Source organism: Littorina saxatilis, linkage group LG2, assembly GCF_037325665.1.
Source record: "Littorina saxatilis isolate snail1 linkage group LG2, US_GU_Lsax_2.0, whole genome shotgun sequence".
Taxonomy (NCBI): Eukaryota; Metazoa; Mollusca; class Gastropoda; order Littorinimorpha; family Littorinidae; genus Littorina; species Littorina saxatilis.
In genome coordinates this window covers 36,799,323-36,809,659 of record NC_090246.1, presented here as the reverse complement: position 1 = coordinate 36,809,659, position 10,337 = coordinate 36,799,323, and the positions used below count along the sequence as shown (strand labels likewise).

Genomic DNA, 10,337 nt, shown 5'->3' with positions numbered 1-10,337 from the left:
CGTTCTTTCACGACACTCTCATATTGACAATTAAACAAAACGTGGAATTCATCTCCTATCTCACCACTTCCACACAGCTTACACACTCTCTCGTCCCTAGGGATATTCAAATCACGCTCCTGGTGAATAGGTAACTTATGATTACTTAACCTAAATTTTAATATTTTTTTTCTCAGGGACCCAGTCAAACACATCAAATATTTTTTTTAAGCAAAACTCATTCTTATACAAACAATAATTATAACAAACGCTATTGTTGACAGATTAAATTTTCCAGCATTGCAAATATTGGTCTCGCATTCTTTGTTTTACAAGGCTCTTGAAGACATTTACTGTAAACGGCTGGACAAACCACAAATCTGAAAACCCGTGTCCCGTGTCCACTCATTCCCGGACAGGTGTAATGGACGCCCACCCCCTCCGTCTTCCTTTATGCAGCCTATCCCTATCCCTCCTTTTTTCTTTGACTTGAACTCACTTGTGTTTGGACGCAGCCACCCCTAACGTCATTTTTCAATCAAATTGATTGAAATTTTGGCCAAGCAATCTTCGACGAAGGCCGGACTTTGGTATTGCATTTCAGCTTGGAGGCTTAAAAATTGATGAATGACTTTGGTCATTAAAAATCTGAAAATTGTAATTAAAATTATTGTTTTACAAAACGATCCAAAATTACGTTCATCTTATTCTTCCTCATTTTCGGATTCCAAAAACATATAAATATGTTATATTCGGATTAAAAACAAACTCTGAAAATTAAAAATATAAAATTTATGATTAAAATAAAATGTCCGAAATCGATTTTAAAACAATTTCATCTTATTCTTTGTCGGTTCCTGATTCTAAAAACTAATAGATATGATATGTTTGGATTAAAAACACGCTCAGAAAGTTAACAAGTCGCGTAAGGCGAAAATACAATATTTAGTCAAGTAGCTGTCGAACTCACAGAATGAAACTGAACGCAATGCAACGCAGCAAGACCGTATACTCGTGGTCCACCGCTCACGGCATAGGCAGTGAAATTGACAAGAAGAGCGGGGTAGTAGTTGTGCTGAGAAGGATAGCACGCTTTTCTGTACCTCTCTTCGTTTTAACTTTCTGAGCGTGTTTTTAATCCAAACATATCATATCTATATATTTTTGGAATCAGGAACCGACAAGGAATAAGATGAAAGTGTTTTTAAATTGATTTCGAAAATTTAATTTTGATAATAATTTTTATATATTTAATTTTCAGAGCTTGTTTTTAATCCGAATATAACATATTTATATGTTTTTGGAATCAGCAAATGATGGAGAATAAGATAAACGTAAATTTGGATCGTTTTATAAATTTTTAATTTTTTTTACAATTTTCAGATTTTTAATGACCAAAGTCATTAATTAATTTTTAAGCCACCAAGCTGAAATGCAATACCGAACCCCGGGCTTCGTCGAAGAGTACTTGACCAAAATTTCAACCAATTTGGTTGAAAAATGAGGGCGTGACAGTGCCGCCTCAACTTTCACGAAAAGCCGGATATGACGTCATCAAAGACATTTATCAAAAAAATGAAAAAAAACGTATGGGGATTTCATACCCAGGAACTCTCATGTCAAATTTCATAAAGATCGGTCCAGTAGTTTAGTCTGAATCGCTCTACACACACACACAGACACACAGACACAGACACACACGCACATACACCACGACCCTCGTTTCGATTCCCCCTCGATGTTAAAATATTTAGTCAAAACTTGACTAAATATAAAAACGAAGAGAGGTACAGAAAAGCGTGCTATCCCACTCAGCGCAACCATTACCGCACTATTCTGGCTTGTCGATTTCACTGCGGCCTTTGCCACGAGCGGTGGACTGACAAAACTACGAGTATGCGGTCTTGGGGAAAAAAATGCAGTGCGTTCAGTTTTATTTTGTGAGTTCGACAGCTTGATTAAATGTAGTAATTTCGCCTTACGCGACTTGTTGGTTTGTGTTTTGATTCAGCGAATCTGTATGTCACAACTTGCTTAGGCCCACACAGTTTTAACTGGGCTTTTGTTCCCCCATGGGCGATTTCTCGGATCGCTGACAGTTTGATCTGAGCTTTTTAATTGTACTCTTTGAATTGTAAAGAAATGCAGGGGTGCTGTCCAGGAGGCAAAGGTTGGAGGTGAGACTGAAGGGGAGGGGGCAAGCCGGTGATTTGAAGTGATTACAAAATGCATAATCAAGGTCACACCTCGACGCCTCCCTTTTTACCTCGCCGAGTCTTGCCCTCAAGACAACCACATTTATTTACAATTCATACTGATTGTACACTTTCCACTGCCATGCCGACTGTTGCGGTGAATACAAGCATTGTTATCGTACGTTTCACCTTGCCCCCTCCCCTTCTCACCTCCAGTGGGGGGGGGGGGGGGGGGGGGGATGAGTGGACACGATAGAAATCACAGACTAGAATGTTCTATTGTTGGGGTAATTTAGGGAGATAGTCGAAAGGCAAGGCGAGACTACGCGGCAACGCACGGATTGTGCTTCATCAAAACACAACAAGTCGCGTAAGGCGAAAATACAATATTTAGTCAAGTAGCTGTCGAACTCACAGAATGAAACTGAACGCAATGCCATTTTTCAGCAAGACCGTATACTCGTAGCATCGTCAGTCCACCGCTCATGGCAAAGGCAGTGAAGTTGACAAGAAGAGCGGGGTAGTAGTTGCGCTAAGAAGGATAGCACGCTTTCTGTACCTCTCTTTGTTTTAACTTTCTGAGCGTGTTTTTAATCCAAACATATCATATCTATATGTTTTTGGAATCAGGAACCGACAAGGAATAAGATGAAAGTGTTTTTAAATTGATTTGGACAATTTAATTTTGATAATAATTTTTATATATTTAATTTTCAGAGCTTGTTTTTAATCCGAATATAACATATTTATATGTTTTTGGAATCAGCAAATGATGGAGAATAAGATAAACGTAAATTTGGATCGTTTTAGAAATTTTTATTTTTTTTTACAATTTTCCGATTTTTGACCAAAGTCATTAATTAATTTTTAAGCCACCAAGCTGAAATGCAATACCAAACCCCGGGCTTCGTCGAAGATTACTTGACCAAAATTTCAACCAATTTGGTTGAAAAATGAGGGCGTGACAGTGCCGCCTCAACTTTCACGAAAAGCCGGATATGACGTCATCAAAGACATTTATCAAAAAAATGAAAAAAACGTTCGGGCATTTCATACCCAGGAACTCTCATGTCAAATTTCATAAAGATCGGTCCAGTAGTTTAGTCTGAATCGCTCTACACACACACACACAGACAGACAGACAGACGCACATACACCACGACCCTCGTTTCGATTCCCCCTCGATGTTAAAATATTTAGTCAAAACTTGACTAAATATAAAAAGAGACCGCACCAAGTTTTTGGAGTTGAAATGTGGGTACGAAGAGAAGGGGGATGGGAGGGGGGGGGTGTGGGGGGGGGGGGGGGGGAGGCGGTTAACTCAGCAGGATTAAGTGGTCGGAAGGGAGATAACTCAACGGTCGAACTTGCTGAAGAAGAAGGAGGAACACCAGTATAAGCTTCTAGCTAAGCTTGTTGCTGTTACCTGTGTATTTTGTATACATGTCATGATTGTAACTTTGTTGAAATAAACTTATGTTTAAACTAACATCCTGTAGTCATTATGGTCTTCAAGACGATAAGCGATAGGAGCACCGCAAGATATTACGTAAAAACGGATGAAGAGCTGTTTCGGACAACTATAGGCCTACTTGGAGGGGGGATCACTGGAGCGGCGGGGGGGGGGGGGGGGGGGGGGGGGGGTACATAAAGATATGAAAAGGTGCCGAAAACACAAGGTCGATTAGGTGATGACGATATTCAAGATTAAACAAGGAACAAAGTAGCTTCACATCTGGTATTATTTGTGCTATGCCGACTCTACACACTGACTTGTTTGAAAGGTGCGTCAGACGATAAGAATGGCGTTATGAAGGCAGAGAAAAGGTACAACAGATAAGTTGCTCACTTTATCGCCGCCTGGAAACAATTTTATTATTTGTCAGACTCAGTGAACATAACATTTGAGTGTCTCCCACACATCCAGAAGGCATACAGATAAACAAACAGACAGATAAACGAACCGTAAGTCGCGATGTACAGGAGCGCTACGCAGTGCTAAAATGGACGCCGCCAACTGTCACATTAATGGCTGCTGTCCCAGTTTGTCTGTCACTATTTCTCCAAAGTTATATTTCTCACATTTAAAACAACGGACACAGAGACAAAGACACACGCCGCACACACAAACACTCATGCACGCCGCACTCACAGGCTGACATACACGGACAGACTGACGCGGCGCGGACACACATGATGCACACCGTCCGCCGGCCCGCCTGCCTGAAGGCACAACCACAACAGTACTCACACAGACCACACACACACACACACACACACAGAACATGTGTACATGAGTGCGTGTGTTTGTGTGAATGCGTGTGTTTGTGTGTTTGGTGTGTGTGTGTGTTATTGTGTGTCAGTGTGTGTGTGTGTGAGTATGTGTGAGTGTGTGTGTGTGCATTTGTATGTGCGCGCACGCGCGTGTGATTGAGTAATGTATGTAAGTGCATGTTTGTGTGCGCATGTGGAGTTGTGTGTGGTCAGTTGTGTGTGTGTGGTTGTCGTGTGTCGGTTGTGTGTGTGTGTGTGTGTGTATGTGTGTGTGTGTGGTTTTGTGTATGTATGTGTGTGTTTGTGTCTGTTTTTGGGTGAATGTACTTGATGTGCATGTTTGTGTTAGGATGTAGGCAGGGCCGGACTAGGTAGGCTAAGCACTACTGAGGGGGGGGGGGGGGGGGTGTTCAGGGGGTCCAGGGAGCGAAGCCCCCTGGTAGGATTTGCAAGGGGGCGAAGCTGAACGTTTTTTGATGTTTCTGGAGGGAAAGGAAGCCTCTCCTTGAACGAAAAATGTAAATTCGACAGCAAGCTGTTTAGGCAATGAAAAAAGTTGGATCTAGATGCAACCCCCCCTCCTTCCCCCACAAAAAAAGCGTTTGGGAGGTACAGTGAAACCCGGCTATATTGAAGTAGGGTATATTGAAATCCCGGCTATATTGAAGAATTTTTCAGGTCCCGGCTGAAGCTCTACTTTATCTTTGTTAAAAAATGTTGGCTACATTGAAGTCGGCTATATTGAAATTCCGACTATATTAAAACAAAAATTCAGCCCACGGGACGTTTTTACCTGGCTATATTAAATGTTTGCTCCAAAGATTTGTTTAACTTTTTATTTTTAAGAACAATGACTGCGCGGGCGCCGAATGATATGACACGCCTCTGTCAGCGCAATCAGTTGAGGAAGGGGAGAGGCCAGATCAGCATCAACTTTCGAGTCAGGAGGTTTCTGATAACATTACAGTCTAACAATGCCGCGGGCCTCTGACAGCTACGCCATGTAGTCTTGTGGTGCGTAGATCTCCCCGACTTAATTTCTCTTGTTCATGCGAGTAGTTTCCCTTTGTACACTAGCAAAAATGGCTGCAAAACAAACAAGTCGCGTAAGGCGAAATAACAACATTTAGTCAAGCTGTCCAACTCACAGAATGAAACTGAACGCACTGCATTTTTTTCACAATGACCGTAGTCCGCCGCTCGTACAAAAGGCAGTGATATTAACGAGCCTGTTTAGCGCGGTAGTGGTTGGGCTGTTCTGCAAAGCACGCTTTTCTGTACCTCTCTTCGCTTTAACTTTCTGAGCGTGTTTTTAATCCAAACATATCATATCTATATGTTTTTGGAATCAGGAACCGACAAGGAATAAGATGAAATTGTTTTTAAATCTATTTCGGAAATTAAATTTTAATCATAATTTTTATATTTTTCATTTTTAGAGCTTGTTTTTGATCCGAATATAACATATTTATATGTTTCTGGAATCAGAAAATGATGAAGACTAAGATAAAAGTAAATGTGGATCATTTTATAAAAAAAATTTTAATTACAATTTTCGAATTTTTAATGACCAAAGTCATTTATCAATTTTTAAGCCTCCCAGCTGAAATGCAATACCAAAGTCCAGCCTTTGTCGAAGATTGCTTGACTAAAATTTCAATCAATTTGATTGAAAAATGAGGGTGTGACAGTGCCGCCTCAACTTTTACAAAAAGTCGGATATGACGTCATCAAAGACATTTATCCACAAAATGGAAAAAAAGTCCGGGGATATCATACCCAGGAACTCTCATGTCAAATTTCATAAATATCGGTCCAGTAGTTCACTCTGAATCGCTCTACACACACACACACGCACAGACAGACAGAAACACACACACACACACACACACACACACACACACACACACACACACACACACACCACGACCCTCGTCTTGATTCCCCCTCTATGTTAAAACATTTAGTCAAAACTTGACTAAATGTAAAAAGGGTGAGTCTGACAAATAAAAGAAAAATCGAGCTTATTCAGAAGCTGGAAACTGGCTGCAAAAAAAGAAAGGAAGTAGCTGAGGAATATGGAATGTGTGTTTGTGTGTGTAATGGAGGGGGACGTGCGTGTGTGTGAGTGTGTGTCCGTGTGTGTGTGTGTGTGTGTGTGCAGAAAAAAAGCAAGGAGGCTCGAAGAACAACAGCCAACAGGTGAAAGATTAATGGGAATATATCTCACATCAAACGCAATGTGTGGACACGGAAATAAGAACGTATAGTGAAAACAAGTTCGGTTATATTGAATTTCTGAAGGAACAAGGAGGGAAATTCAATATAACCGAGAATTGCCTATATTGAAGTTCCGGCTATATTGAAGGTCTTCCCGGGTCCCGTGCCACTTCAATATAGCCGGGTTTCACTGTACATGCTTAAGCCAGGGGGGGGGGGGGGGGTTGTGCAACACCTGTAACCCCCCCCCCCCCTAGTCCGGCCCTAGTAGGTGTGTGTGCGTGCATGTGTGCGTGTGGTGTGTGTGTTGCTTCTATTACGAGATCGAACTTATGATTGGAAAGCCTGACGACCACAAACATTCAGAGCGAGAAGAATGCGTGCAGAAAGTGACACGGATTATTGTGATGAGGCATAAAGAGCTCTCTCTCTCTCTCTCTTTTTTGTGTGTATTAAACATGCCCCTCTCCTCTTTAGATATAATGTACACAAACCATTTTCGGATGAAGGGACTTAAAAACCAACCACTATTTAGATGTGTGATGATCTTAGCAATGACTTAGTATACCTTAATTAACATTCTAAGACAATCAGTGACTTGAATACAGCAATTACAGGCAGGATCAGGGCATTTTCCATTGATGAATGCGTTCATGTCATTGATGAATTTTGCGAGATATTGCGCAAGTGTAACTTTACAACGAAGGGGTTATTTTTCCAGTCCTTTGACTTTAGCAAATATGTTCATAGTTGTTGTGGACGAACTGAATTCTATAAAGTTTCGAGTCTGTAGGTAAAATGGTACCAAAATTACTTTTTCTACAAAATGTGTTCCAAATTACACCTCCGAAATTGTCAATGGCACAAAAGCTTTCCTGTCTAAGGATTGCCCTGAACCTAGCTTTAACTGCTTTCTTCAGGTTACCGATGATCTAGGGGGCAAAGAGGGTGTTTGTGTATACTCAGACATTCAGAAACTCCAATACGTAAAAGTCTGGAGATTTAAAATTAGTCAAGTATTGCGACCGCTCAATGCCAAACCTCGTTCTGAGTCGATTGCCGAAATTGGAAACTTTTTTTGAATTGCACAAAAGTCTTCACAATTGCGACTTAGTAGAAGGATCATGCATAGGCTGAAGTTTATGACCCCCCAAATATAATGGGATTCGGTCAACAGATGTAGAAGTTAATTAGCATTTTTGAGGGTTGCATTTGTTTGTGGTCACCCTGTATATCCCTCCCTCTCATACACATACATAAAATCAGAACCATCTAGGGCAAGCATGTATGATCTTAAACAGAATTGGTTTATTTCATTCCCAAGTGCACTGTTCATCAGCATCCCAAGATTATAATTGGTAACCAAAGAAACAGAATTATATAGATCCTGGTAAATTTGCATTCTCTGAAAAAAAAGAAGTCCACAGTGCATTGCCAGGTTTTTTGTGGTGTGTGTGTGTGTGTGTGTGTGTGTGTGTGTGTGTGTGTGTGTGTGTTTCATACTGGTGTAACAAATTACACAGACACAGAGTTTGGCATCATTACAAAAGACATAAAGTACAGTGAATATGCAGAAGAAAAGCTGATATCACCCAAGTTCAGACCTACAGCATGTGCAGACAATCGTTCATCAAGACTGAAATTGTTCACATGGTATGCAATACATTTGTGTGTGTGTGTGTGTGTGTGTGTGTGTGTGTGTGTGTGTGTGTGTGTGCGTTCATGTGTGTGTGTGTGTGTGCATGATGTATGGGTGAGTGTGCATGTGTGCACAAAGTGCAGACTTGTGCAATTCAGTAGAGTACTAGAGTGCAATAGTGAGCAGCATTGTAATGTATCTCACAGAGCATTATAAGTCAGCCCACACTTAAAGGCACAGTAAGCCTCCCGTAAACCATCACTGAGCTCCCCGAGTCTCTACATACAGTGCGACATACTTCCATTTGAACGCTCACCGAACCGGAACATCCTGGCTGCTTTCTGTCTGGAGTGAGAGACATTTTCAAAGAATTTATTTTTGTGGACTATAAGAGTGGACTATCTGAGTTTTGATGCTAGACCTAACTTTTAAAATCTAAATAATAAATTGACAGCTTGTTACACAAACATTCTTAAATCATAAAAGAAATCTTTTTTCATCAAGACAAGATCAGTACAATTCGAAGTTATGAAAAAGAAAAGCCTGGAAACGTATCACACAAAACGTCTTTCTCGTAGCAGACGACGGTTCTGCCTAGCGCCAGTTCCTCTGAATGGTCAACCGCCACCCGCTCTAGTTCATGTGACTTGCAGCCGTTCGTTGCGCTTTAGAGTCAGAGGTACACAATAACGTGCTATTGCAGATAAGCTTACAGCGAGTCGCATTGAAATCACAAACTGACGACTACATTGTGAAAAAAAGGAAACTGGATCACACGGGTTCACGATGGCTCAGGGGTAAGATAAACCAGCAAAAATAAATTCTTTGAAAATTGCTCGCTCTACAGAGGGCACCTAGGATGTTCTCAAGCGGTGAGTGTTTAAATGAAAGGGTGTTTGTACTGTGTGTAAAAGCTTGATGTACAGTGTCTGTGATGGTTTACGGGAGGCTGACTGTGCCTTTAACTATCATCATTATTTTTGGGAAGTGCTATATCCTGCTACAGGTTTACACAACATATTGCTTGACACAGGTCTGGGGGACTGGATACATGCTTAACTTTATTTATGACTTCTAGTTTCACAGAGTTTTACGTTTACGGACTTTTTACTGATATATCCTAAGTGAGGCAAAAAGGGTCTAATTCAACCTAAAGTGTGTGCATTTCCTGCAGGTGCACTTCCTAGAAGGTGTTTTTACATTTAGTCAAGTTTTGACTAAATGTTTTAAATTAGAGGGGGAATCGAGACGAGGGTCGTGGTGTATGTGTGTGTGTGTGTGTGTGTGTCTGTCTGTGCGTGTGTGTGTGTAGAGCGATTCAGACCAAACTACTGGACCGATCTTTATGAAATTTGACATGAGAGTTCCTGGGAATGATTTCCCCGGACTTTTTTTCTTTTTTCCGATAAATACCTTTGATGACGTCATATCCGGCTTTTTGTAAAAGTTGAGGCGGCACTGTCACACCCTCATTTTTTTTATCAAATCGATTGAAAATTTGGTCAAGCAATCTTCGACGAAGGCCGGACTTCGGTATTCCATTTCAGCTTGGTGGCTTAAAAATTAATTAATGACTTTGGTCATTAAAAATCTGAAAATGGAAAACAAATGTGTTTTTAAAACGATCCCAATTTACGTTTATCTTATTCTTCATCATTTTCTGATTCCAAAAACATATAAATATGTTATATTCGGATTAAAAACACGCTCAGAAAGTTAAAAAGAATAGAGATAAAGAAAAGCGTGCTATCCTTCTCAGCGCAACTACTACCCCGCTCTTCTTGTCAATTTCACTGCCTGTGCATCGAGCGGTGGACTGACGATGCTACGACTGAGTATACGCTCTTGCTGTAAAAATGCAGTGAGTTCAGTTTCATTCTGTTAGTTCGACAGCTTGACTAAATGTTGTAATTTCGCCTTACGCGACTTGTTCTTGTATGCAGGGAACCTGTATTGAGTTCATTCTTGCCTCATGTTGTATAGGCGCATTAGACAGTGAAGCCAGGATGACACGTTCCTGTTTGTGTTTG

At 40.8% G+C, this 10,337-nt stretch overlaps 1 protein-coding gene across 1 annotated transcript in view; it reads right to left on the bottom strand.

Moving 5' to 3' along the window:
- Positions 1-10,337, bottom strand: part of LOC138958893 (uncharacterized) — a 205,020-nt gene that overhangs the window by 104,416 nt on the left and 90,267 nt on the right. The window lies entirely within an intron of this gene.